We start from the raw sequence: 26,846 nt of genomic DNA, 5'->3' as shown, positions 1-26,846 counted from the left end.
GCACGTCCATGCACGCACACAAAAAAGGTGAAACATTGAGCATGTTTGCAATGCCCTGTGATTCTTGGTTTTTCTCAAGATCATGTGATTGTAAATCACAATCACAACACTTTCTCAAGTTTACTGAAACATGAAAAAAGTACGAGTTGTGATTATGATAATCTGTGGTGATTGTCTTTGCCTTGAAGCTTGTGAAAATTGGTCACTATAGTGACCTTGTGACTGATACTGTCCAAATTCTAGAGGACCTTGCTCCATATCAATTGCCCCGGGAAAGCAAAATGGATCCCGGTGTTGAAGACCCTGACCCACATCCAGTGACCCAAATGGATCTAACTATGGGTTACTCAGATCCAAATCCATTATACCAAGGGATTTGGGTGGATCCAAGCGCTACTATGGAGCCAATTGTTGAAGACTTAATTCTTGTTGTGAAATACCCGAATCCAAGCTTCGTGGTCTAAGAAATTGTTGAGGACCTATTTTCTGCAGATTAATATCCAAGTTTCATCTTACGGTGGGACCCACCTCTAAAGTGCCACGTAAACATTTGCAGCATCCTTAGCCAAGTATGATATTTAGCTTGAGGTGTCACTTCATTTCGCATTTGGGACCTGGATGCAATTCAGAATTGGACGGAGTGAAGGATAAGGAACCAGACTGGATTTGAATGGACCCATATCCATGAAGCAACTAAGGGCCAGCCAGCCAAGTGGGGCCCACTAGGGAGGTCAAACTCTCCTCTTGGGGGTGCCTAGATGGGCGTGTATAAGGGAGTAAAGAAGGTCCCTAAGTAATACCTTGATTCTAAGAAAGGTATTACCTATTTTGAGTTAGGTGTTATCTAAGTTTAGGTTTAGTCTTTTAGGATTTTTCATTTGCATTTATGTATTTTTATTTGATGTAAGCTTTATGACTCTCTCTTAAGCCTATAAAAGGGTGCCTTAAAGAGCATTTAGATATCATGAAATAGAATAAAATCTCTCTCTCTCTCTCTCTCTCTCTCTCTTAAGAACTCGCCCCCTAGAGGCGATTCATCTTTCTCTCTCTTCTACCCCTTGACTCTTAGGCCCTCTTTGTTCCTTCTTTACTCCTGTGAGTCTTTACTTTTTGTGACTCGTTCATCCTATCTTGGTCTCATCTCCTGGTTACGTAAGGTGATTTCAACCATTCCAAGGTCTTAAATTATCTAAGTACTAAGTAGAACTGGTTCTACTTAGTGGACTGCATCAACCCTTCGGTGCACGTGGATCAACTCTGCACCAGTGGCGGAGCCAGGGGTGGGCATGGGTGGGCGGCCACCCACCCTAAAATTTGAATATGAGTCGACTCATGACTCGGGAAACCGAGTCGAATCGGGGCTCGTGAAACCGAGTCGACCGGGACCCGGGCTCTCGATGAGTCTAGAGCCTGCCAAAAGGGGCGAGGGGTAAAACCCTCGCCAGTTTTCCCTCCGTTCCGGCGTTCCCTTTCTGTCACAGGCAAGGCGGCAACCCCATTCGCCGGCAACCCCTGTGCTCTGCAGTGCCGCCGGCCTCCCTTCGGTGAACCCGCGGTGGCAGTGCCCCCCTCCGAGCTTCTCCCTCTCTGCTGCAATCTCCGGCAACGCGAGGCACCAATGTCGCAGTCAGTCGGACCTTCGCCAATCTCCGACGACCATCGTAACCTCCCTAGTCCCTACCCCCTCTCTCTTGCTTTTCTTGTCGATCGGCAAACACGATAACCCTGTTTGCGGTTTCTGAGAAACCGAAGCCTTCGGTTTCTCAGAAACCGCAAAGCATCAAACGACCCATGTCGGCGATGTCGCCCATGTCGGCGACCGAAAGACCTGCCAGCGACGACTGCCAACACGATGCCCAGCCATGCCCACCCCTGGCTTCGCCACTGTGGCTGCGCCCAACGATCGATGGACGTCGGCGGGTCGGATTTCGACGACCGGGAGTTCAGGAGCGCGAGGGAGATGTGGAGCGAGGAGATCGGAGAAAACAACCCCGCCAGGAAGAGGGATTGGTACAACAAGGGCGTCTCTTACTGGGAGGTGAGATCTTCGGCGGTTCCTCGTCGAGAGAATGGGTTTCTAGTTTTTTTTTTACTTCTAATCCGAACTGGGGAACATGAAAAATCATGTTTGGTTTTCATGTTGCGGACTTTTTGAAATTTGTTAGGGTTTAGGGGGTTTTTTCGGGGTCGAGAGATGGTTCTTTGTTTAGGGTTTGTGCTCGTGGAGCTTCGGAATGTTTGGGGGTTACCTTGATTTATTTCGCTTTTGATTGCCTCGAACTTCTTTTTCTTTATGTTTCTTTTCGTTTTCCCCGGGAAGTTGAATTCATTCCCTCCATTTTTGGATTCAAGTATTTTGAGATTTTCTCTTTCGTTATTTTCCAATGGTTTTGGTATTGGCATGGTGCTTTGCTTTGATTTATGAGTCATTGGAGATTCACAATTTTTTCTAGTATGAGTTCATTTTCCGTCTTCATGAAATGGATCTTAAATTGGTATAATATATGTTATCTGGATTTAGGAGCCATATTCATCTAAATTTCAGGATACACTAGCATGCATTTGATCAGCAGACTTTCTCACTTCATGTTGATTCGAGATTTTATATGTTAGTTATTAAGCATTTTTTATATCATAAGCGAATGATGGCTTTCTTATTTCTTCTCTGCTTTGCAGTATGGAAAAAATATTGCAGAATGCTTACGACAATCTATGGCCAGAGTAGGACTGGATATGCGTATTGCTGAACTGGTATGATTGGGCGTTGTTGTTTGTGGCTTTACTTTTTGTATGTTTGTGTGACTTCTGCCATGAATGCTTTTTAGATATAATGAACTGTTATGTCTTGCTATGTTGTCAAATTAGGACAAATATGACATGCATGTTAAGCTCATTGTTTTTCCTTTTTGTTGGTATGATTCATCAAACCTTTGTAGCTAACTTTTGGTAGATGATTTAGGGTCAAAAGTTTGCCTGGCCTTGGGATGTTCTAGGATCTTAACAACATAATATTGGGTTAAATATATAAATCCTTGGTTTGGACCATATGACATCTTGTTTCTTCTTTGTGTTTTATGACTAATTTGATTTTCATAATTTCCAAAAAAGGGCCTCCATGTTTGGTTGGTGATACCAGGTCTACCACTAGAAACAACTAAGACTGGTTAAAAAGAATCTAATATTTTGCAGAGATCTCATATCTATCACGGAAAACAGCTAGTAGTATTCAGAGAAAAGTCTTTTAATTAAGTAAACAAGTATTGGCTAGCAAGCTTATGTACCTAATATTTCATTATTTTGTTTCTCTAGTTTTAGGCTCAGCCTTATTTACTTTTATGAAAAGAAGTTATTAAAAGTTAAGAATTTGATTGAGTTCTGCTGTAGGCTATGTCACATGGGTACTCCATTTTGACTGCTATTACATATCCCTTTATATACAAGTCATACTGGAAACTTCATAAAAATAGTTGTATTCCTGTATCTGCAGTCGTATCCATGTGACATAGGCTGTAGGCATTCTGACAGCTTGTTATGAAAGAAGGTTAAACCTATTTATCTTGATTTCAATGGCCAATTTTATGTGTTATGAGTTGGCTAAATGAATTATCATTCGTCAAGAACTTGATTTTTTAGACTGACACTGGACTTTGCTTCCACTGCCTCCTCTGATTGCCAACAGGGGGCTTCACCCCCTGCTTTGTTCTTGTTCTTGTTGTCATTTCATTTTACTCGATCCTTTTTTGCAATGAGATTTGGCTTATATAACATTGTCATATTTTTTTGTTGTTGCGTAGGAATGTATAAGTTTATAACGAAAAGGTCAATCTTTGATAAATCTTCTGTAACTCGAGAAGGAGAACCAAGTCAGAAAATATGCAAAACAGAAAATAATGAATCAGAGTTACCTGCAGACCCTGCACTTCGTCCTTCTATTTTTAGTTATCATCCTAATATCCAAGATAATGTTCATAGAGCATATATGATCCGAGGTTCTTGTCAACCTCGAGATTGTATGTTTCAACTAAACCATAAAAAACGAAGGTTCATTCTAGCTTGGTATGATGGGTACAAGGATTGATTGGAGTATAGTACAAGTAAGCATAAAGCATATTGTTTGCAGTGTTATCTTTTCAGGCCAAAAAGCACAAAGAAGATTAGTGTAGAGGCATTCGTATCTGAAGGATTTGATAACTGGAAAGACAAGAAGAGGTTTGATAAACATGTTGGAAGCTTTGGCGGTTTTCACAATTCAGCACGAATGAAGTGTCAAAATTTGATGCAACAAAAATAACACATTGATTCTATACTTTATCAACAAAGTGTTCGACAGAAAGATGAATATAGACTTCGCCTTTGGGCAACTGTTAATGCAATCAGATACTTGTTAAGTCAAGGATTGACATTTCAAGGGCATGATGAAGCTGAAGAATCTCTTAATAGAGGAAATTTTATTGAGTTGTTGAAGATATTTGCAAAGATCAATGATGACATAAATAAAATTGTATTGAAAAGTGCTCCAGAAAATAACAAATTGATATCTCCTGATATATAAAAGGATATTGTCAAGACTGCTTCTATACAAACCACAAATGCTATTATCATGGAACTTGGAGATACTTTTTTTTCTATTTTACTTGATGATTCTCGTGATGTATCAACTAAAGAACAAATGACTATTGTTTTACGGTTTGTTAATGAAAAAGGTCGAGTGGTTGAGTGATTTCTTACTCTTGTGCATGTTCTTGAAACAAGTTCTCTGTCACTCAAACAAGCAGTTGAAAAAACATTCTGTAAGAATAAATTAAGCATATCAAGTTTGCGTGGACAGGGTTATGATGGAGCAAGTAATATGAGAGGGGAGTTTAATGGATTGAAAAGTCTTATATTACATGAAAATGCATATGCATATTATATTCATTGTTTTGCACATCAACTTCAATTGGCATTAGTTGGTGTTGCTAAAAAAAATTCATTGCTTGATGTGTTTTTCAATATATTAGGCAGGTTGTCAACTTTTTTCTCCATTTCATGCAAGAGATCTGAGCTAATTCGAGAAGCAGAATTTATGTGAATTGCTGAAGCACTTGCATTGGGTGAACTTGAAACAGGACGATGATTAAATCAAGAAATAAGTTCCAAACAACCTGGTGATACTCGGTGGGGTTCTCATTACGATGCTTTGGTTAATTTACTCAGTATGTATTCTTCTGTTATTCAAGTGTTAGATTTCATTGCAGAAGATACATATTCAGGAAAAAGTTCAGATGCAATTATTTTATATCATCAGTTGCAAGATTTTGAAATTGTGTTTTGCTTACATTTGATGTGTAAAGTTTTGGGAATAACTGATGATCTTTCACAAGTACTTCAGCGAAAAGATCAAGACATTGCGAATGCTATGAGTTTAGTCACTATATCAAAACAGTGCCTTCAAGGTCTGAGAGACAATGGATGAGACTCTCTCATAAACAAAGTGTTCATATTTTGTAAGAGATTTGATATTCTGATTCCTGATCTAGGGGACTTATATACACCTCAAGGACGACCAAGACGTAAGGTTGAAAAGATCACCACATTGCATCATTATCGTATTGATGTGTTTTATGTTATTATTGATTTGCAACTTCAAGAGTTGAATGATCGTTTCACTGAAGCAAATACAGAGCTCCTCCTTTCAATGGCATGCTTGAGTCCAAAGAATTCTTTTTCTGCTTTTGATAAAGATAAGTTTATTCGTCTTGCTGAGCTTTACCCTAAGGACTTTTCTAAAGTAAACATAATTAGACTAGAAAATCAATTGGATATATGTATTGCAGACATGCGAAACAGTGATTACTTTTCAAATTTAAAATCTTTAGCAGAGCTAGCAGAGATGATGGTAGTAACTCAAAAGCACATTGTATTTTCTCATGTGTATCTATTGATTAAGTTGGCATTAACTTTGCCAGTTGCAACAACAAGTGTTGAAAGAGCATTTTCAGCTATGAACAATATCAAAAGTCGTTTACGTAATAGAATGAGAGATGAATGGATCAATGATGCTTTGGTTATTTACATAGAGAAAGGAGACATTTGATACCATCAGTGATGATGCAATTATGAATTGCTTTCAAAATATGAAAAATAGAAGATGCCAATTGTAAAATTTTCATGAATTTAGTTGTTTGTATTTCTTAAGTGAACAATTTTTATTTTAGTTTAAAAGTACAATTTAAGGTTTTATCTTATTATGTTCATAAATTTAGTTGTTTGTGTTTGTAACAATTGTTATTTTAATTCAAAGGCTTATTTAAGTTTTATCTCTCCACGAATGACTGTTCCTCCAGCGAATTTTTTTTGGCTCCACCACTGGTCTGAATAAATGGATCGTACTTCAAGACCATAGCATTGTCTCCGAGACCCGAAGTCTGCCCACCCAAGGAAAAACTTCTGGCTCCACCACTGCTCTGCACTAAACGTGGTTCCTGAGCTTGCCCAGATGGATCATACCTCTTTTTAAGTCTTAGGACACCTTCTCCAAACCGTGTAAGTCCTTATAACCCATTTCCTAAACCTCCTTCTAAACCTAAACCTTTCTTAAACCCGGTTCTGGAAACAACATTTCGTTGTAATTTTCAGAAAATAACCCAACTTAAAAATAACGTTTCTCCTAAACCCCCTCTAGTCTAGACCTGCAAAATTAACTTCAAACATTTATGTGTCCTTATCCAACCTACCAAATCTCGGATCCCAATTCTTTTCTGCTGAGGAGAATTAAATCCGACACCAAAACCTTTTCTGCCCAAAACTCAGTCTAGAAATAGACCTGATCCAAACTCGTGTATTGAATTTGACTATTTTTTATTTTCAAACCATACTGATCTAGACTCTCAAATCCTACTATTTTTTTATGATTTTTTTTTTGAGAAAATTTATTCGGCAAAAAGACATAAGACACCATTTTTGTGCAATGTTTTATTAAAAACAGTATACAAAGGAACACAACACAGGGAGCAAGTTGAATCATAGGTATGAACTAAGTGAGCATGGCTCTTTATGAGTTGGGGGTGTACAAAAGTTAGGCACGAATTAGGGTTGGTTCATCATATAGTTTAGTCTTGATTCATACAAGGTTCAGATTAGATTTAATTTGAGTATAAAACAAAATTTAAATCATAATCAATCCAAGAGTTTGTCAGCGGTTAAAATCTATAAATCTCAAAAAAAAGTTATAGCTAACGCATTTTTTTTACTCGAAGAAACTATCCCAAGATCACAGACCCAGTAGCACTGGCTCTGCCTGCCGTACTTATTATGGTCGCTGTCTTGGCTTACTCACCCGTTAGGAGTCACCAGTTAACTTGTAAATTATAAGGGTGTAACTGGGTCGGGATACTCAAACCAAACAGCCAAACCCAATTTTGATAGACATGTGGGTTTAGCTGTTTTGGGTTGGGTCTAAAATCTAGAATCGTTTAAGACATCGGTTGGTTCTGAATATGAAAAGTATAGACATTAAAACCAACTAGGCTCGACCTGGGTTTTATGCCCAACCCTACTGGTTCGATGCAATTTATAGCTGATCCGACATGAATCTGAACCCGGTATATGCTCAAAACAGTTTCATGCTCAACCTTTTTTTATACCTACACTGACCCAAACCTGAACCAGTCTTGGACCCAAACATAATATATATATATATATATATATATATATATATATATATATATATATATATATATATATATATATATCAGTGTTTTAAAACCCGATGTCTCGTCACTTGGCTCGTCCTTGAGTGATTTGTGACTCAGCCGAGTCAACTCGGTGACTTGGCTGGGTCATGTTAAGTTTTATTTTATATAAAATATATAAATATATGTATATATTATCTATATTTTATAGTATTTTACCCATATATTATATATAATATTTTTATAATATGTTTAATGTAAAATTATATGAATACATGCATAATCTTGTATATATGCATGCATGACTCGGCCATGACTTGACCCAGTTTTTTTAAAGTGGGATCACTCTTGGTTTTTGACCTTGTGACAGGGAGATCCGGGCCGAGTCAACACGAGCCAGTTTTTAAACCACATATATATAGCTACTAGAGAACTATAAACATAGGCATTTCCAACACTTTTTTGCAAATCCAACCATGTGGATGCACTTGGCATGGTGAATTTGCTAGGAAATTGGATCTTGTTTTTTTATGAAAAATGTAATTTTGAATGCTTAAATATTTATGAAGATTATGAGCCATTGATTTTAAAGCTTTAAAAGGCTCTTGTTTATGCACCGGATTCTTATAAAACCAAACATGTAGATCGGATCCGTATGGTTAGATTCAAGATAAAAGACAAAAAATTCATGAAAATCGTTGTTCACACATTACTTCTCATATTTTCAGTTATCTAGTGACTATATATACATATAAATTATGAGATATTTAAACATAAATATCATTAATCTAAGGTTTCTTTTATATAACAACTTTTATAACTCTAAACAGTTAAAAATTCCTAATAGAACTTATTTGTATTACTATGCTCGTCCTAATTTATAGTCGAACTGATTAACCGATAAAAGTATACAGTCTTGGTAATAATATCTGAACCCAGACCTTAATCAAAATGAGTCAGAATTGGGTCTATTTGTAATACCTGATAAAAAAGGGTCTACTTAAGACCCAAACCATTTGAACCTGAACCGATTTGCACCAGAACCCGTTTTTCTATATGGGTCTTCAATCTTAGCCATAGTCAAACCTAAACCCTGACCCGAATCAAACTGGGTTGGGTTTGGTCTAATTTTTAAGCCCAATTAAGAAACGCGCCTCACATGACCCGACCCGGTTACACCCCTGTGAGTCCCTGTTTCTCTTTTCTTCTCTGGTTAGCTGCTGGTGCAGTGTGTTTTTTCTGCAGAGAGACTTCCTTCCTCGTACTCCGAAGGCACTGGTTGGTTCCTCACCCTCTGCCTCTCATTATTTCTCCATCATCTTTTGCTAGTGCTATCCTTTGTTGGGTATCCATTTTCTTTGTGATTATTTGATGAGAAAGCATGGTAATCCCTTCTCTTCCTGACCCCCAATCCAAAATCTTCCATACACGCCCCTATGAACCACAGAAACCACTCTAAGGGAGGCCTTCTCTTCTCTTCACCCAAGGCTAAAATCACCATTCTCAAGTTCCCTTCTCTCACCGACAGAGTACACCCAACTCAATAGGGCTATTCTGTATGGGATTTTGACACAACCCACTTTGACCAAGACCAATTTCACCCATCTCTGTGCCATCGTCACAGATGGGTAGGTGTACTTCGTTGCTTTTCTCCTGAAATTGGTGAATGGATCATACCAAAAACTTCTACAGCCCGCGAGGGTTCAGCTGATGTGGGTTTGTGATAGATTGATCAATGCCGAAGCCGTCGGGATCAAAGAATTGTTGGTTTCTCTCTTGAGGCAGATTGTTGGGGGTGATTACAGCAGTCAGGACCTCTGGTTGTCGAATGAACTGATTCTGGTTTTGAGACGTAATTGGGATTGGGTCTTAGACCATGAGTTTCTGGTTGGTGCCTCTCTGTATACTTTTCTACGCCTTTTGGCCGATCACTATAGGTTGGCAAGCCAATTGGTGGATATCCTTTAAGCAGAACGAGGTTGAATTTTGCATCATGGTGTTGACGAAACACTTTGGTTTGTATCTCAGTTTGGAAGAGACCTTATTCGGCTTCTCCAGGATGTAGCGTTCATTCCCGAATTTCAACTCTTTTGGAAGGATTTGCTCTCGAATCAGAGCATTTTCGGGGTTTTGGGGTTCTCTGATATCTCGCACATCTATCGGTTGAGGACATCGAGTCAGTATCTTTTGTTGAGGATCATGCTGGACATGGAGACCAAATTGAGGTTTTAGCTTATGAATGTGAAGTTGGGCAATCAAAAGAGGTACCAACATTGGTTCAAAATCTAGTTGATGTGTAGTCAGGAGAAGGAGACACTTGTTCCTGATTTGGTCGGTTTATCTGTTGTGGGATTCATCCTTCTGTTGAAATTGTAGGATCCAATGTGATTTAGAGGTGGGCGATCATCGGTTGGTTGCTAAAATGTTGCATCCACAAGCACCATTACGAAGCCAACACGAATCTTGCAATGTTCTATGATTGGTTGTTCTTGGATAAGAGAGTTGATGATTTCATGAATCTCGAGCCTGTTATGCTCTTGATGGTAAATTCCATTCCCCGGTACATTGAAATTACATATACTCTTTTGGATTTCTTGTTTCTAGTTGTGGATAACTATGATGTTAGTAGGAAAGATATCATAGTCAATGGTGTGTCCAATTCTTTAGCCGTACTGGATAAGAAGGGGGTTGGTGATTTAACTAAATTAATTTGTTCTCCCTTGCTGTCTCCTGAGAGATAGGCTTAGATCTTTCTATGGAGGCCCAATCTTGTATACCAATAAATTTTCACCTAGTATACAAGGACCCCAACTCATCCCATGAAAAGTGATTTTTTTTAAACAACTATGAAAACCAAAACTCAAGGATTTGGGGCCTCAGATTTAATAACTTTCAAACCATAAGTGATCTTCACATTGAACCAACCAATCAAATAACTAACTTTATTAATCAATAAATCAATGCCGGAGAACAAAATTAAATTAAAGTATAAAATCACATAGCCACTGTTACAGAAGTCACGTGATCTCGCAAGCTTCCTGTGGAAGTCATCCCATCATTGAGTTTCAGGTCTTGAGAAAAACATTGAAAACATTGAGTAAGAATCTCAATTTTTTTTTACGATTTTCTCTAAAAATCCAAATAGGCAAAAAAGAGTATAAATCAAAGGCATGCAAGACATTAAGAGGAATATAAGAATAACAATCTCATCATTCATTTACCATTCAAGAATTTAAAAGCAAGTATAATGTAATAACAATACCTTACATAAAACAGAACGAGTAAAAATACATTAACTAGTGCAGAAGAATAAAGATGCATGATTCAATGCACATGTATAAACGATTTATTAAGTTATTATCATAGTTTTCTTTTGCATGTATGTCTCTATTAAATTCACACAAGTTTAGTTTCACTTTTTATTAAACCTGTAGATACTCAAAACGAGCACAACAGTTCCTGAAGTTCAATATAGGTTCTCAGTTGTAGTTTAACATAATTTATATTTTATTACTGAGTTTTACACTTGTCCATCGACTGATATCAAGAATCAACATCATTCATCGAAACATTAGAAATCAACATCTAATGTTGGGACACCAAGAAAATCAACATCCACATATATCACTTTCTTGGTATACCAATAACAACAGTTGTGTCACAACACCACCCCTAGAAAAAATGCCTGAAAACTTTTTAAAACCGTAGTCGAGAGGTAAACCACCATTTTGGTTTTAAGGGCACAAACACACATGGAGTTTTAGTATCCTCACAGTTTTTCCAAAATTGTCATTCAGAATTTTCACACTGTAGAAAGGACATTTAAGAAGAAAAATAATTGCATTATTTATCTCTTTATATATTATTAACAAAATCAAGTTATTTACATAAGAACTGTTTTGCAAATCAATATGCAAAACCCAACATGGGACTTGACCCGTTATAATTTAATAATACAATGAAATTAGAAAATCAATAATTTTAGAATGAATTTTGCAATGCATAAACATAATCTTGGAGAAACACGTAGCCTAGTGGTTCACATCTGACCACCAATGCATTTTATGCAAAATTTTCAATGAACATGCACACACACAACTATTGAAACATGTCAACAATGAACATCCAAACACAACAAGAATCTACATATAAAATAAATTACATATGCATACGAACAAATGCATGCGACATGCATTTTTTTTATGATCCATCATATGTATAAACTCTCAATTAGGCACATGATCATATTCACGCATGTAATAAATTTTATGAGTTTTCATTCGTGAAACATAAGCATGATAATTTAATGCATATCATAACCAATAAACACTTTTGTCATTCACATGCAACAAATCTGAGCATACTACATTGATTGGGATACAGAACATACCCATCAAGTCACAACTGTGCTGCCATAATGCATAGGACAACATTATAATGTTGTTGGCAGCATGTGTAGCCAAAGGCAATGGACAATGGACAATGTTGCACATAAATGTGCAACATTGTTCTACCCTACAATATCCCATCGATAACAAATAATCACATGCATAATAATACTAGACGGACCTTACACGAGTCAGCTTAGGGCCAAGAATTTAAAAAGTTGATTCGAGTAGTCGGTTTTGAGGACCAACCCCCAAGCACTCGACTAGCACACTTAAAGTGGCCTCACTATGTTCATCGGTAGATCAGTCCAGATCTGCAGGTGCACATGGCTGACATTGCCCCCCCCCCCCCCCAAAAAAAATGTGCCTCAAGGTGCAAAAAGCATGCATCGCCTCGAGGCGAGGGCCTTTTTGCTTTGAGGCGCACTTAAAAAGTATAAAACCCTTAAGGGGTACAGTTCATGCGCCTTGAGGCAAGGTGCGCCTCACCGTGAGGCACGCATTAAAAAATCGAATGGGTTCAGACCCGAGTCCGACCCGGACCCAGACCCGTATGCTCGAAGGTTCGAGAGAACCTGTCTTTAAAAAAGACACAGGCGCCTCAGGCGAGGTGCAAAAGCCCTCTCCCCTTCTCTCTCCACTTTGTCCCCTCTCGTCCCCCGCGACCGCTGTCGCCGGCCACCACCCGTTGTCGGTCATCGCCTCTTCCACCTTCTTCTTTCCTCTGCTGAGAAGGCGTCGGCGACCCACCGACCACCACCGTCTTCTTTTCTCAGTTGCGAGGGAACCAACGACTCACCGCCACTGCCGTCCATTCCAGCGACCTCAGCCGACATCCCCGACACCGCCTTTTCTCTGCGTTTTTCGGTGACGTCGAAGTCGTCGCTGCCAGGTAAATCCTCTTCTTTACTTCTTCTCCGTGAGGGGTCGATCGATAGGAGTCAGAGCCCCCTATCGTCGCCTCTCGTCGGCAGGGGGTTACTCCCTCCTCTGCTTTTCTCTCTTGGTCGACCGACAGGGCGGCGAAGCCCCCCTGTCATCGCCTCTCGTCGACAAGGGGTTACGCCCTGCCTTTCTTTTGGGATCGACCGACAGGGGGGTGGTGCCCTCTGTCATTGCCTCTCGTCGGCAGGGGTTATCCCCTGCCTTTCTTTTGGAGTCGGCCGACAGAGGGGTGATGCCTCCTCTGTTGTCGCTTCTCGTGGGCAAGAGGTCCCCCCCCCCTCTGCTTTTCTCTCTTGGTCGATCGACAGGGGGCGAAGCCCACTGTCTCTTTCTTTTTTGGTAGGGGGCTATGCCCTCTGTCGCTCACCTTATCGTCAGGCAGGGGGCGTTGTACCCCCTGTCTTTCTTGCTTTGCCAGCAGGGGGCTCCAACCCCCTTGCCATTTGCCTTGTTGACAGGGGGGCTCTGCTCCCCCTGTCCTCCTTGCTTTGCCGGTAGGGGGCTCTACCCCCCCCCCCCCCCCCCCTACCATTTGCCTTGTCGACAAGTAGCGAGGAAGGAAGCTGATAACTGCGACTATTTGCAGGGTTTGCTCTCTTATATATCTCTCTCTGTTACTGTTTTTTTAGATTCTTTTTCTTCTAATACATATTTGGTTATTTATGTTAAGTGTTATTTCATTGATATGATTCTTTATAGATTTTCTTATTTCCTGTTTTTGCATGTGTTGATTTTCATGCTAGTGGAATATTATGTATTGGAGAACGTCTTAGTTTATTATGTTTGATGATGTGTTCCAGTATTTAATCAAACTGTTGATGATGGTCACCTCATTTATCATTTTATTTAGTTGTTTTGTCATTTTGTAAACAGAGTGATGTTTCTAATTCATGTATAATTTTTAACTTTTAGTTGTTTTGTCTCTCCTCGAGGATTAAGCCTTCGACATGTTTGTCCATGAACATGAACCTGCTTTTGATTAGCTTAGGTTGGTATAGGTGTCATGCCACTAGATGTTGGGTTGTACAATATACTTTTATATGCATTGTTAGTAATTTATCGTTGATTCACATATCAAATCTGCCTAAATGTTGGCATTGTTCCTTTTGGATTAGTTAACTACTTGTGTCTTTACTTTTAGTTGCTAATATGTGTTTGCATCACTACTAATAGTTCTTTGCATCGGGTGTCTTATTGTATGCTGATTTTTAGATTTCTTTAAAAATATGAATAAACATGACAAGTTTTGAATGTGGTATACATTTTTTGCATTTGTTTTCATGTAATGTGGTCAACAGAATGCATGATGTTAATATATATTTTGTTATATGTATTTTTGTAGTTGAACAATGGGAAAAAATGTAGGATGGGATCATGGAGTTAAAGTTCCAAATCCCGCTAAAAATCTCAAACTCGTAGGGCATGTAATTTGCAATTATTGTCATAAAGTGACTACAGGAGGCATCTATAAGCTAAAACATTACTTAGCTGGCACAAAACATGGTGTAAGCATGTACGAAACAGTTTCACCTGATGTGAATTTTTTTTTTCATAATCATCTAAAGGATCAGAAGCAAAAGAAAGAAGAGTTAGAACAAAACAAGTTGGATATCGGGAGAAGTGTTTATTTTGGATCATCAACATGCGATAATGTGAATAAAGAAACTAGTGGATTATGTAGTGATGCAAAAATAAGTACAGGTGGTCCTATGGACCTTTTTGTAAACAATAGAGCACGACAAACCACAATAAACATTGCTTTCAAAAGGGATGAAAGAAAAAATTTATGGCGTGCCATTGGTAGATTTTTTATGCAAATTTCTTATCGTTCAATCTTTGCAACAGTTTATATTTTGGTGCAATGGTAGAAGCTATTGCAAATTATGGGTGAGGGTTCAAACCGCCTTCTTATCACGAGATTAGAACGTGAATTTTGAAGGACGAGGTAGATTGTACTCATGAAATTTTAAAAGAGTTAAAAAAAGAATGGTCAAAGGTTAGTTGCAGTATTATGGCAGATGGTTAGACGGATGGAAAAGGAAGAAACTTAATTACTTTTCTTGTGAACAGCTCATCTGGGACAATATTTTTTAAGTCCGTTAACATCAACGACATGGAAAAAATTGGTGCAAATTTGTGTAAGTTGCTTGAAGAAGTTGTTAAAGAAGTTGGTGAAAGTAATGCGGTGCAATTCATTACAGATAATGCACCAAATTATGTGGCAGCTGAGAATATGTTAACAGCAGAAAAAACATGTTTTAGACACCATGTGCAACACACTGCTTGGATCTTATGTTAGAAAATATTGGAAAGATATCAATTTTTAAATATACAGTGGAAAAGGCAAAAAAAATTACAAGATACATTTATAGTCATGCATGGGTATTAAATTTAATGAGAAAATTCACAAAGAAGAAAGAACTTCTGCGTCCAACGGTTACTTATTTTGTCACAACATATCTTACACTTCATAGTATTAGATGTTATAAGAAAGAGTTAAAGTCGATGTTCTTATCTTCAAATTTTAGATCATCTAATTACTATAAGAAATCTGATGTTAAGAACATTTCTTATATTGTTCTTAATGATCATAAGTTTTGGGCTGCCATATCATATGCAATTAAAGCTACACTACCTCTCGTGAAAGTGTTGTGACTAGTTGATGCAGGCGAACCTGCTATGGGATTTTTGTACGAGACAATGGATAGAGCGAATGAGGAAATTGCTTCAAACCAAAGTTACCAGTCGAGGAAGCGGGAGCGGGAAGCGATACGGGAAGCGGGAGCGAGAAGCGAGGCACTTTCAAAAATTTAGGAAGCGGGGAAGCGTGGGACCACTTAGAAGAAAATTCCGAACCGTCTCGGAAATGACCTAGGAAGCGAACCGGAAGCGAGGGGAAGCGAAAAAAATGGAAAAATGGGGAAGCGAGGGGGAAGCGTGGGGGAAACGTGGGGGAAGCGTGGGGGAAGCGCGCTTCCCATTTATGGGAAGCGCGTTTCCCATAAAAGGGGGACGCGCTTCCCAAAAAAGGGGGACGCTTCCCCTCACACTTCGGAAGCGCGACGTTTCGCGCTTCCCCTTTTGCCTAGGCGCTTCCGGTAACTCTGCTTCAAACCTTGACAATGTCGAAAGAAAATATAAACCTATTTGGGATATCATTGATAGATGATAGGACTTGCAACTTCATAAGCCTTTGCATGCAGCTGCCTATTATTTAAATCCATATTTTCATTATGCTGACAACTTCAACCCTGATGGAGAAGTTATGGGTGGCTTTTATGATTGTGTTGAAAATTAGTTTCTGATGCAAATATTCGGTTGAAAATTACAACACAAATCAATACATTTAAAAAGGCAAAGGGGTTGTTTGGCAGAGAAACAGTTGTTACAACAAGAAAATTAAAAAATCCTAGTAAGTTTGTAATTATGTTGTATTTGTCAATATTTTTTTATGTTTGTTAATTATGACATTCTGAATGTTTTTATCATTTTTTTATTATTTTATTTTAGTGCAGCTGATTGGTGGAGTTCATTTGGGCACGAAAATCTTGAGTTGATGAATTTTGTAATTCGAAATCTAAGTTTGACATGCAGTGCATCGGGCTGTGAGAGGAAATGGAGTACTTTCTCATTGGTTTGTGACTTTGTATTTTATTTTTGAAATACATTTTTATAAGTTTAATTATCTTATATTTGATTATCAATGATTTGAAATTATAGGTGCATACGAAATGAATGAATAGACTTGAACAAGAGAAGATGAATGCATTGGTTTTTGTAATGTACAACATGAAATTAAGAGAGAGAAATATGAAGAGGAGGGCTACCAAAGACCCTATATGTCTAGATCATATAGACTCAGACGATGAGTGGATTGTGGAGAAGTAAGATCCAGTGTTGTCAAGTGATCCCAATTGGTTGGAGGATTCATTGTTGGATCCGAACTTCGACATAAATGCCATCGAGCATGTGCCTATTGAAAAAGTTACTTCACCTCATGTTTCACAAAGTGGTTTTAGGCAAAACATGTCTTTAAGAGATCGAGGTAAAGTTATATTCCTTTTACCTAGCTATGAATATAAATGTATTTTTTTAATTACATAACATAAATATTTAATACATGATTTTTATTGAAAGAAAAAGAAAAGCAAAGAAGTAATCGATGACGTGGATGGAGAAAGTGTAGATGATGAAGAATCAGAGAATGAAGATGAAGAAGAACCTATTTATATGGATTCTTCAGATGATATTGAAGACTTAAATATTGATGATAACGGGACATAAGAAGAGCATAGGCCCTAATTCATATCATTGAGCTATTGGCCATTTATATGTTTTTTGGGTCTTCCAGTTGTAATTGTGAATGTTAACATTCTCATTTTGAAGAGTTATGGACAAACACATTAACATTTGGTTGTTAATGTTAACATGCATTTTCTAATTATGACATGATGTTGTTAGTACTAATATGCATTTTGTTGTTAATGTTAGTTTTTCATTGAATGAATGCTCATATTTAATTTCTTAGATACTTACATAGATCAAGTTGTTGCATTAATGTTACTTTTACATGTTAATCTCATATTTTTTCCGTATTTATTTGAGATTTTTTATTTTGTGTTGGTTGATGCTTCATCAATAAAGCATTTCTTATTTATTTATAATTTTAGATAATTTTTATAGTTTTTTTTAAGTTTTAAAAAAAATTGAGGCTTACGCTTTGCGCCTCGAGGCTTACGCCTCACCTCAGATTTTGGTGGAGCGCCTCGCTACGCCTCAACACTTTTCACAACACTGATATATATATACACACACACACAATCAGTTGTTGATCTGCCCATGAGAGCGAAAAGATCAGGACTGACCCGATTATTAATATGCAGTCCAAAAAAATCCAAAAGAAAACACAATACAGGATTTACGACAGTTCAAGAGTCATTACTAAAAATGGGTTTGTTTAACTTAACCGCATTCAAGTGGATTTGATATAAAACAATTTACAACAACCAATAAAGATTTCAGCATATAGTATGAATGACAGTCGATTAATCCTGTGACAACAGTCAATTGAAGAAAACAGTAGGCTGGATGTACACGACTGATGCACAGTCGTACCAGCCACTAAATGCAAAAAACTGGAAATACACGGTTGTGCACAATTCTAACAACAGCTATGGAAAAAAAAATAGCATTGCTATGAACAGAAAACAAGCATGGTCATTTGCACATTGTCAGCAGCATGATGCTACTACTGCAAAAATTTACAGCAACAGGCTATTGACAACGACTAGTGGTGCATGACAAAATCGGCAACATGATGCTACCAAAAAAAAGCAGAATTTTCTTTTTATAATTCAGGTACTGATATTAAACCAGATTTGACAGTCTAATGATGTCCAATAAAAGTTTTGATATAACATAGTCATGACAGCTTCAAACAATATTTTACCATGAGCATAGATAGTGTTGGAAAAAGATAATTTTGTTGTACATCTCATCATAAATTTAGATCTTCAAAAAAATTTAATAACAGCCAACTAATTTCAGTAATTGTAAATATGACTGAGTGACAGTTTTAAAACATAACATTTAGTTAATTAGAAGCATTATTTTTGAACTACGACAAGTCTAATTTGGATCAGATATGATCCCAAATCAGGCCACGATAGATCAACCAATGCATGGTCAATCCCCATATATATATATATATTAAGCATGTGGTTGCTATGAAATCGTCAATCTCAACATGAATACATAGGAAACAAACCATGTTTTCATAAAAATCGAGTTTCATGCCATCCTATATCAAGGCATATGAGTGAACATGAAAAAAAGACAGATTTATTATTTTTTTTCATCTAGAATCTCCAAATAAATCTGATTTAGACTATTTTTCTCCGTTCGAATTAAGAGAGAAACCTATAACTTCAATCAAAGATGGAAAAAGAGCGAAAAAGCTTTGTCGGATGCCCAAAATGAAAGGAGATCATACGCTCTCTCTCTCTCTCTCTTCTATTTTTTTTTATTATATAGTTGGTGGACTCCTCTAGAGGGTGATGCCCTTCTGGAGTCCCCCATTTAGTTAGGAGATAGAGTTCTACTCGTGTAGAACTCTATTTCTAACCACTTCTCCTTTTTCTAACAATTTTTTATTTTATTTTATTTTATTTTATTATTCTAATTATCTCTAACCAATTTGGGCTCTTCTATAGGGTGATGCCCCCTCTAGAATCCCTAGCTAATAGGTAGAGTTCCACTAATATAGAACTCTACTATACCAAAAAAAAATTGAAATTTATTAATATTTAATTATTTAATTATTATTACTAAATAATAAATTTCAAGATTGTTCCAGAGAGTATTTCTCCCCTCTAGGAGTCTTCTTAACATGAAGTTTACTCAATTTACCATTTTTATTGAATTTAAAAGTTTAAATTGGTTGGACTTGGATTTCGAATCTGGATTCGAATCCAATATTTATTCATATCCAATATCCATATGGATTTCAAACTCGACCAAGTTCTAATTAATATGGGTCTTGGACTGGGTTCAGATTCATATCAATTTGGATCAAACAAATCAGATATGTTACAATCCAGAACTGGTCATATCGAGGCGGGTCATTTTTTAAAAAATATGATTTTTGGGCCAATCGTAGCCGAATTCAGAAAAACAAAATATCAATATTTTCAGAATTTTGAGACGCATCTAATAATATATTATCTAATTTTTGCCTCTGAATTTTGCTTGAATTTAACCTGAATTTTGCTTTATTTTAAAAGTCAAAATAAAAAGTTTTACCAGATCTTATTTGCCTCATTTAGGTCTTGTCAATGGGTCATGAGCCACACCCAAACTTAGCTGACACCACTTAAAATTGAAGTTTTTAACAACTTTACAAAATACTTAGCCAAATTTTCAGAAATCACAAAATTTAACATGAAGAAAAACACATGATATTACATATTTAACATCAAATTCTTGTACCCAAGAATGTAAGAAACTCATTGAATGTTTCTGCTAAGCCTATAAATGATATGAGTTGCAACAAGAATGTTAAATTCTAGCATGTCGGGCAGGGGCTTTGCCCCTGCCACTGCCTCTTTTGCATATTCTGGCAGAGTCAGGCTTGGTTTGGCAGCCAAGTCCACCCCTGCCTCCCTGATGCATGCGGGCAGGGCCAGACCCCCTTGCCTGTTTATATTTTTTTGAGCCTTGACTTGTATTCTAACATGATTTTACCTTCACAGCTTGCGCGACGGAGCCTGCACGTGCCCTGTGGCCTGAGACCTTCATCTCGTACACTCAAGACGTGTGCAACCCCCGAAACCCCCAAGGTAGGAGAAAGTTGTGCAAAGGATAATAGACAAACTTAAATTAAGCAATTAAAACTTAAAATAGGAAAAGAAAAGACTAAGGACAATATATATGTATATGTATATCTATATACGCATTTAACTCAAGGATGACGTTTCGTGATTCCTGTCCTTTTACTTTCTTGTCCTTTATTACTTTCTGTCGCCACCGCGCTTTATGTGCTCCAACTTTTCTTTTCGCATTTACTTTCTATCTTTACTTTTCATGTCTTTACTTTTGTCGTCGTGCTTTAGTGCACAGGTTATTTGCTTTAGGCATTTACTTGTTTACGCATTTATTTACTTGTTTTGTACCTTTTACATTGCTTATGCATTTATTTGCTTGTGTATTTTCGTACCTCAAGTTTTGCTTATGCATTTTTATGCTCTTTACGTAGTTTTGGCACATTGAGGATCGATGGCACCTTACCATCACACTATATTGTGCACGAGCTCGCTTTTTGCTGACTTGCACTTAAGTGCACCTTTAAGCGTATTCTGTTTTGTTCATTTGTTTTAAAAGACACGACTCACACTTATGCACTTCGGTTCTCCAAAAAGGAGATTTTTAGGCGCAAACTCATTTTCTAAATGCATAGTTTTACAAAGCAGATTTTGAAAGTCTTTTGCGAGATAGTGGGTAGATCTCCTAAAAAAGTGTATTTGGGAGAGGTGTTTTACAACTTTGGTTCGTGTATCCGATATGACTTGGATAAACCTGATTAGGGACACGAACTTGTGTTCTGTGGTGATCCCTTTGAACAACCCTTAACCCGTTTGTCGAGACTCATATCATGAGGTATGCGCAGCATACAGTTACTGCGATAAATGAATGAGAGATCAGTGGCGATCTCGCCTCACACGAGTTGCATAGTGTTGTACTCGCAGTTTGAAAGATAAATCATGTTCAAAAATAAGATTTTTGGTTCAGCATATTCTAAGTATGCTCTTTTTCAAAAGATGTGGGTTTGCGTATGGGTACTAAAATTCTTAAGAAAATGATTTCTTTTTGTGAGTCCAGTTTTCTAATAAACAGTTTTGCAAAGTAAAGTCTTAGAGTCTTGATTTTGAAATACCAGCCAAGTCTTCATCATCAACATATTTGGGAATAGTGCTTTTGCTTCTTTTGTTGCATTCCGATACAACTCGGATAACCCCGTTTAGGGACATGGGTTTGGGCAAAGTTTCTACTGAGAAACTTTGCACCATTACTGGTATCGCAAGACATGCGCATCATGTTGATGCTGCGTTATCTTTGGGATGAAAGATCCATGGAGATCTCGTATCCTGCAATGTTGTTCAAGTAGTTAAAAGTCAGGATCTTGTTGCATCATTTCTTTTGTGAATTATTGTTGTTGGGTTTCTTTTAGAGAAATTTATACTCATCTCTTCATAGTCGTACTTTTAGATCTATACGATATGTTTGGACTACGATGAGTAGGATGAGAGGTGTGTGGTAACTTCAAAATGTGTGAATAGCACATTATGAAAATCATTTATAGAATGATGTTTCACCCTCACAGGCAAGATGCTCGTGTTGGTTTAAAAGACCCGAGCATGTCAAATGCAAATTAAAATGATTATATCGTTTCTTTCACAACACAATAAAGTTGAGGTTTCTTTTTTTAGAAACTCATGCCCCTCTCATCATAGTCATACTTTTAGACAAGTACGATATGTTATACTACAATCAGAAGGATGAGAGGTCTGTGGTAACCTCGAAACATGCAATGACACATTGTTGAAATCATATAATGATGATGTTCACCTTCACAGGCAAGATGCTCAAGTGGGTTGAAAGACCAGAGCATATATAATGGGTCTTCAGTTAAATAACACCTAACGCACCTATTTGACCCATTATGTTCATCAAGGGAGAGGATGAATTGGTACAAAACTCTGATAGATAGGTTATTAACAATCACCCTTCGGGCAAATGACTAGATGTCCCCAATCATCGGAGTTAGGGGATGGGGCTACCAAAAATTATCTTAGGTGGTAGATCTTATAGACTTCTACAAAAGTATGATGCATATGTTGTCTACGAATGCTTTTGGAAAATTCTCTCTCGATCACTGGTCATCCCCTTAGGAGCAGACTCAGCTACCTACCCGAGGTATCTAAAATACATGGCATAATAAACCTCCGGATTAGTCTCAGTTGTTTCTACGTGTCGTGCCTTGTGGGTACCCGCAAAGCCAGCTAATATCGAAACAATAAATATTTTATAATAGAACTGCTTGTTGTGCAATTGTTTACAACTCATAATCTATGAACTGTTTACAACTTATGACTAATATAACTATTTGTCTTATAAGCTACTTACATCTTATGATTAATAGAACTGCTTATGGTATAATTGCATACAACTTAAGATTTATGAACTGCTTACATCTTATGATTAATGTACCTACTTGTCGTGAAACTGTATATATCTTATGATGAATGAACTCTTACCTTGTTATAGCTAATGGCTCACTTGATTTCATAATTAATTGTTCATATTTGAAGCACTTATGGGTGCATACTCAATTGTTCATTTGCATAATCTATTGCTCATGATAGAGGTAGCTTATTTGTCTGAATGAGTCAACTAATCATGTTAGAGATAGTTGTTGATATGTTAACTTATTACTTAATAAAACCGCTTAAATAACATTCATTCTCAAAATGTGTGAATCTCCTTTAACTAAACACTCTTGATGTACGATCTTTGCGAATATAGTATGATTTTTGCATATTATTGTTGTGAATATCTTCAAAATATGCAAATTTTCTTTAACTAAAAACTATTGACGTATGACCTTTGTTGTAATATCGTGTATTTTTCACACTTAGTTATTTTGAGACTTTTTGAAAATTTGGCTAAGTATAGAAGAAAAATCGTTAGATTATCAATTTTGGGCCGATGCTTTTGAGTCTGGGCTTGACCCAGATCTCATTGTCAAAGCCTAAACGAGCCACTTAAAATGTGAGAAATAGTTTTATTTTCAACCTTTAAATTTAAGCAAAAATTGAGCCAAATTTGGATTATTTTTTAGCGAATTTCAAAAGCAAAATTTAAGTTATATATCGTTGGATGCGTCTCAAAATTCTGAGCATAACGGTATTTTACTTTTTCGGATTCGGGCTACAGTTGACCCAAAAATCATATTTTTTCAAAAAAAGGTCGCCTCGACAGGCCAGGTCCGGATTTAGGTTTGGATCGGACTGGATCCAATATATTTGATTCAAAATAATATGGATCTGGATTCTATTCAAGACCCACATTAATCTAGATTTGGTCCAGCTCAAGACCCAATTAGATTTTTTAAGATGAATTTAGATCTTAGATCCGGATCTAGATTCAAATCCATGCCCAACAAAATTATACCTTTAAATTCATTGGACACCTTTAAATTAAAGTTAATTAATGTTAAGAAGTCTCCCAAGTCAATATGTCAACTTTTGAAATCTTTTGAAAATTTATTTATTATTTAATATTTAATAATTAATTAAGTAATTAATTTTATTTAATTCCAAAATTTTATTTTGATATTTGTTTAGGACTCTTAGTAGAGACCTTAAACAGTTATGGAAGAACTAAGAAGGTTTTAGAAAGTCTACTTAAAATAAAACTTTGAAAAGTCAACTTTAGAGTTTTAAAAATCTTAAAAAGAGAGAGTCCAAATAGGAGATTAACCTCCAGCTCTCTCTAGAAGGGCTGGATGGATAAGAGGGGGTGTCACCCCCCTTTTCACCTATTTATAGCTCAAAAAAAAGAAAAGAAAAGAGAGAGATAAAAGAAAAGATAAGAAGAAGATGGCTCCTTTTTCAATCATTCGACGTTTTTCACCGTTGATTTCTATTTTTTTTCGATCTACGATTAAGGTATGGGTCTTTCTTTTATCTCGGATGAGAAAAAGAGCCTAAATAAGCTTTAGGCAATGTTTTTATAGGGAATCATGGATTCTCTTTTGTTTTTTTATGGTTTAATCCATGAGAATCGATATAGGAAGGCTTAGATCATGTGGTATTTGTTTTTCTATGATTTTCTGCATGTTTTTATGTTTTCTCCAATATATATATATATATATATATATATATATATATATATATATATATATATATATAGATAGATAGATAGATAGAGAGAGAGAGAGAGATTTTGCCTTGTATGGACACTTTGGACAGTTTTGTCCCATGCCTTTAGCAGGCAGATCTGGCCAGATTTGAGCTCCTATCCATTCATTCCATTTTGGACAGATCTGTCCCCTGAACATGTATAGATTTATGGACAGGTGAACATAGGGCTGTGGTTCTTAAAACCAAACCCGATCTATGAAAATAAAAATATATGCATATTCAGTTAATGTGAACATTTTAAATTTTTAACGATTTTTGGTCTGAGATAAGATGAACAGTTGTCCAGTCCCAACCTGAACAGTTGGTTGGGACAGGACAGTCTGTTGTCCAGTCCCAGGCAGCTGTCCAGATTAGTGTTGGACCAGTCCCAGCCGACTGAATCAATCTAATAATGAATACTCAAAGCAAATTAAAATTGTCACTCTGTGATTATAGCGAAGGCCATTAACTTGGTTGCACTTGAGGTGCACTATAATAACGCACACGTGAAATTGACAAATAATATTTGCCATATTGACAATGAGGTGCACTATAGTAAAGCACAAGTAAAATTGATAAATAATATTTGCCACGTTGACAGTAAAGAAATGCTTCTTGGACAAATGACCATCAATTGAGCAACCTCTTAAATGAAACAAATGGAGCATCATAATCTGGAACCGTCTTAGCATAGAATACTCACAGCCACATGATCACCATTGTTTCGAGAAACATATAGACATTTTAAGTAGAAAGCGGAAGCAAAAATTTGTAGTGGATTTTGCAGTATTTTTATGGAGTATGAGCAAAGGAATTCCAGAATGCAATTTATTGTCTTTTACTACGAATGTTACTAGTGGTGTACAGAATGATGGCTCCAACCGATTCAGTCGACTAAACTGAATCTGGAGCAGACCAGTCCCAGTCGACTGGTCGGTTGGGGCTGGCACACTGTCAAACATAAAAAAAAATTGTTTATGCTTATTGTCTTGTGAAACAAAATTTTTGTCTCAATTATTGTTCATGATTTGAATAGCATGTATTGATGCATGTTCATGACTATTTATTCTCTATAGATTTGTGTGAAATTAAGATGTGGAGAATTGTTTAATGAAGTACATGGCTTTTGTATTCTCCATGTGAAGATCATCTCATAGTAAAGCAATCTTTCAAACCTTTCCTATAACAGTTTCAGTAAATAATAGTGTTGATATGTCTTCTCATGTTCCATCTTCTGTAATTTTTCAAATAAATTAGCATCGAAAGAAAAACTTTAGACTGTGCTGATTTCTAGGTCCATCTATTCACAGTTAGATTCGTAAGCCCATAAATACAGGGGGTATGAATTTTATTGGACAAACACTCAAACAAATTCATACCTGGATATTTGGAAGAATCATACAAATAAATTTCAACTTAGATACTTAAAAGGCAACTTTTTCCCAAATATGATAAAGTTGTGGGTGACACAAAAAGGAGTTGCAACAATCCTATTTTCTCAAGTTATATTTCAAAACTGGTAATAGCTTTGCATCTTGCAGGATTTGGTGTCTTCACCCAAAGAAAAAGCAATGCGTGGGCTAATTTTGGCAATCATGGAGAACATGTAAGCTGCCAGGCCCTGACAGCTTGTACACAGGCCTGGTCTGGGCATGTGTAGGGGTTGCCAGATCAGTCGACTGAGTTTGGTTGGATTGGAGCCGAGCTCCAGCCGACTGGGTCGGTTGGGTGCAGTAAAAAAAGGGGGGGGGGATTTTTATTAAAAGAAATTTTATTTTATTTTTGATGTGTTTCTGGGTTATTGGTTGAGACAGCCCCAACCAATCGGCTGGGCAAAGGGACTGACCCAGTCGGCTGGGCCATGTACCTGTAGACTTTTTTTTTAAATAGAATGTTTGAGTACATGTGCGAAATACATTCAAACTGTATTTATGATTGTATGCATAGTTTATGCTCATTCTATGTGATTATGCAAATTTGGAACAAAATTAGTTATGTATGTTAATTTTCAGAATTTGTTGTTTATATTAGACCTAACCTTGTGCATGCAAAAGAATGAAAAGTTCGCATGCTTAAACTTGATATACTATGTTGAATCAAAGTATTAATGCAAAGTTGCTTTCATATGCATGTGCATACATGAAATTGATATATTTTTGCATGTATATAATTGCATGAGTGTTCACATATTTTAATTGATTTTAATTGAGATGATTCATGAATGAAAGCATGCATTTGACATGAACATGTGAACTAAGTGAAAGCATGCACTTAGCACAGTTGTGTGAACTCATGCACATGCATATGAATATTGTTGTTTCATGCACATATCTATATTGACATACGTGATTGTGCATTGAAAGGCATGTGAAAAGAATGCA

General features: G+C 36.9%; 1 pseudogene; it reads left to right on the top strand.

Annotated features, from left to right (window-relative positions):
* The first annotated feature begins 1,906 nt into the window (after positions 1 to 1,906).
* Positions 1,907 to 26,075, top strand: LOC149833891 (uncharacterized; annotated as a pseudogene).
* The last annotated feature ends 771 nt before the right edge of the window (positions 26,076 to 26,846 follow it).

This window comes from Nuphar pumila, chromosome 6, assembly GCF_984573655.1.
Source record: "Nuphar pumila chromosome 6, dmNupPumi1.hap1.1, whole genome shotgun sequence".
Lineage (NCBI taxonomy): Eukaryota > Viridiplantae > Streptophyta > Magnoliopsida > Nymphaeales > Nymphaeaceae > Nuphar > Nuphar pumila.
The sequence above is the reverse complement of the archived record's forward strand: the minus strand, read 5'-3'. Positions and strand labels throughout refer to the sequence as shown.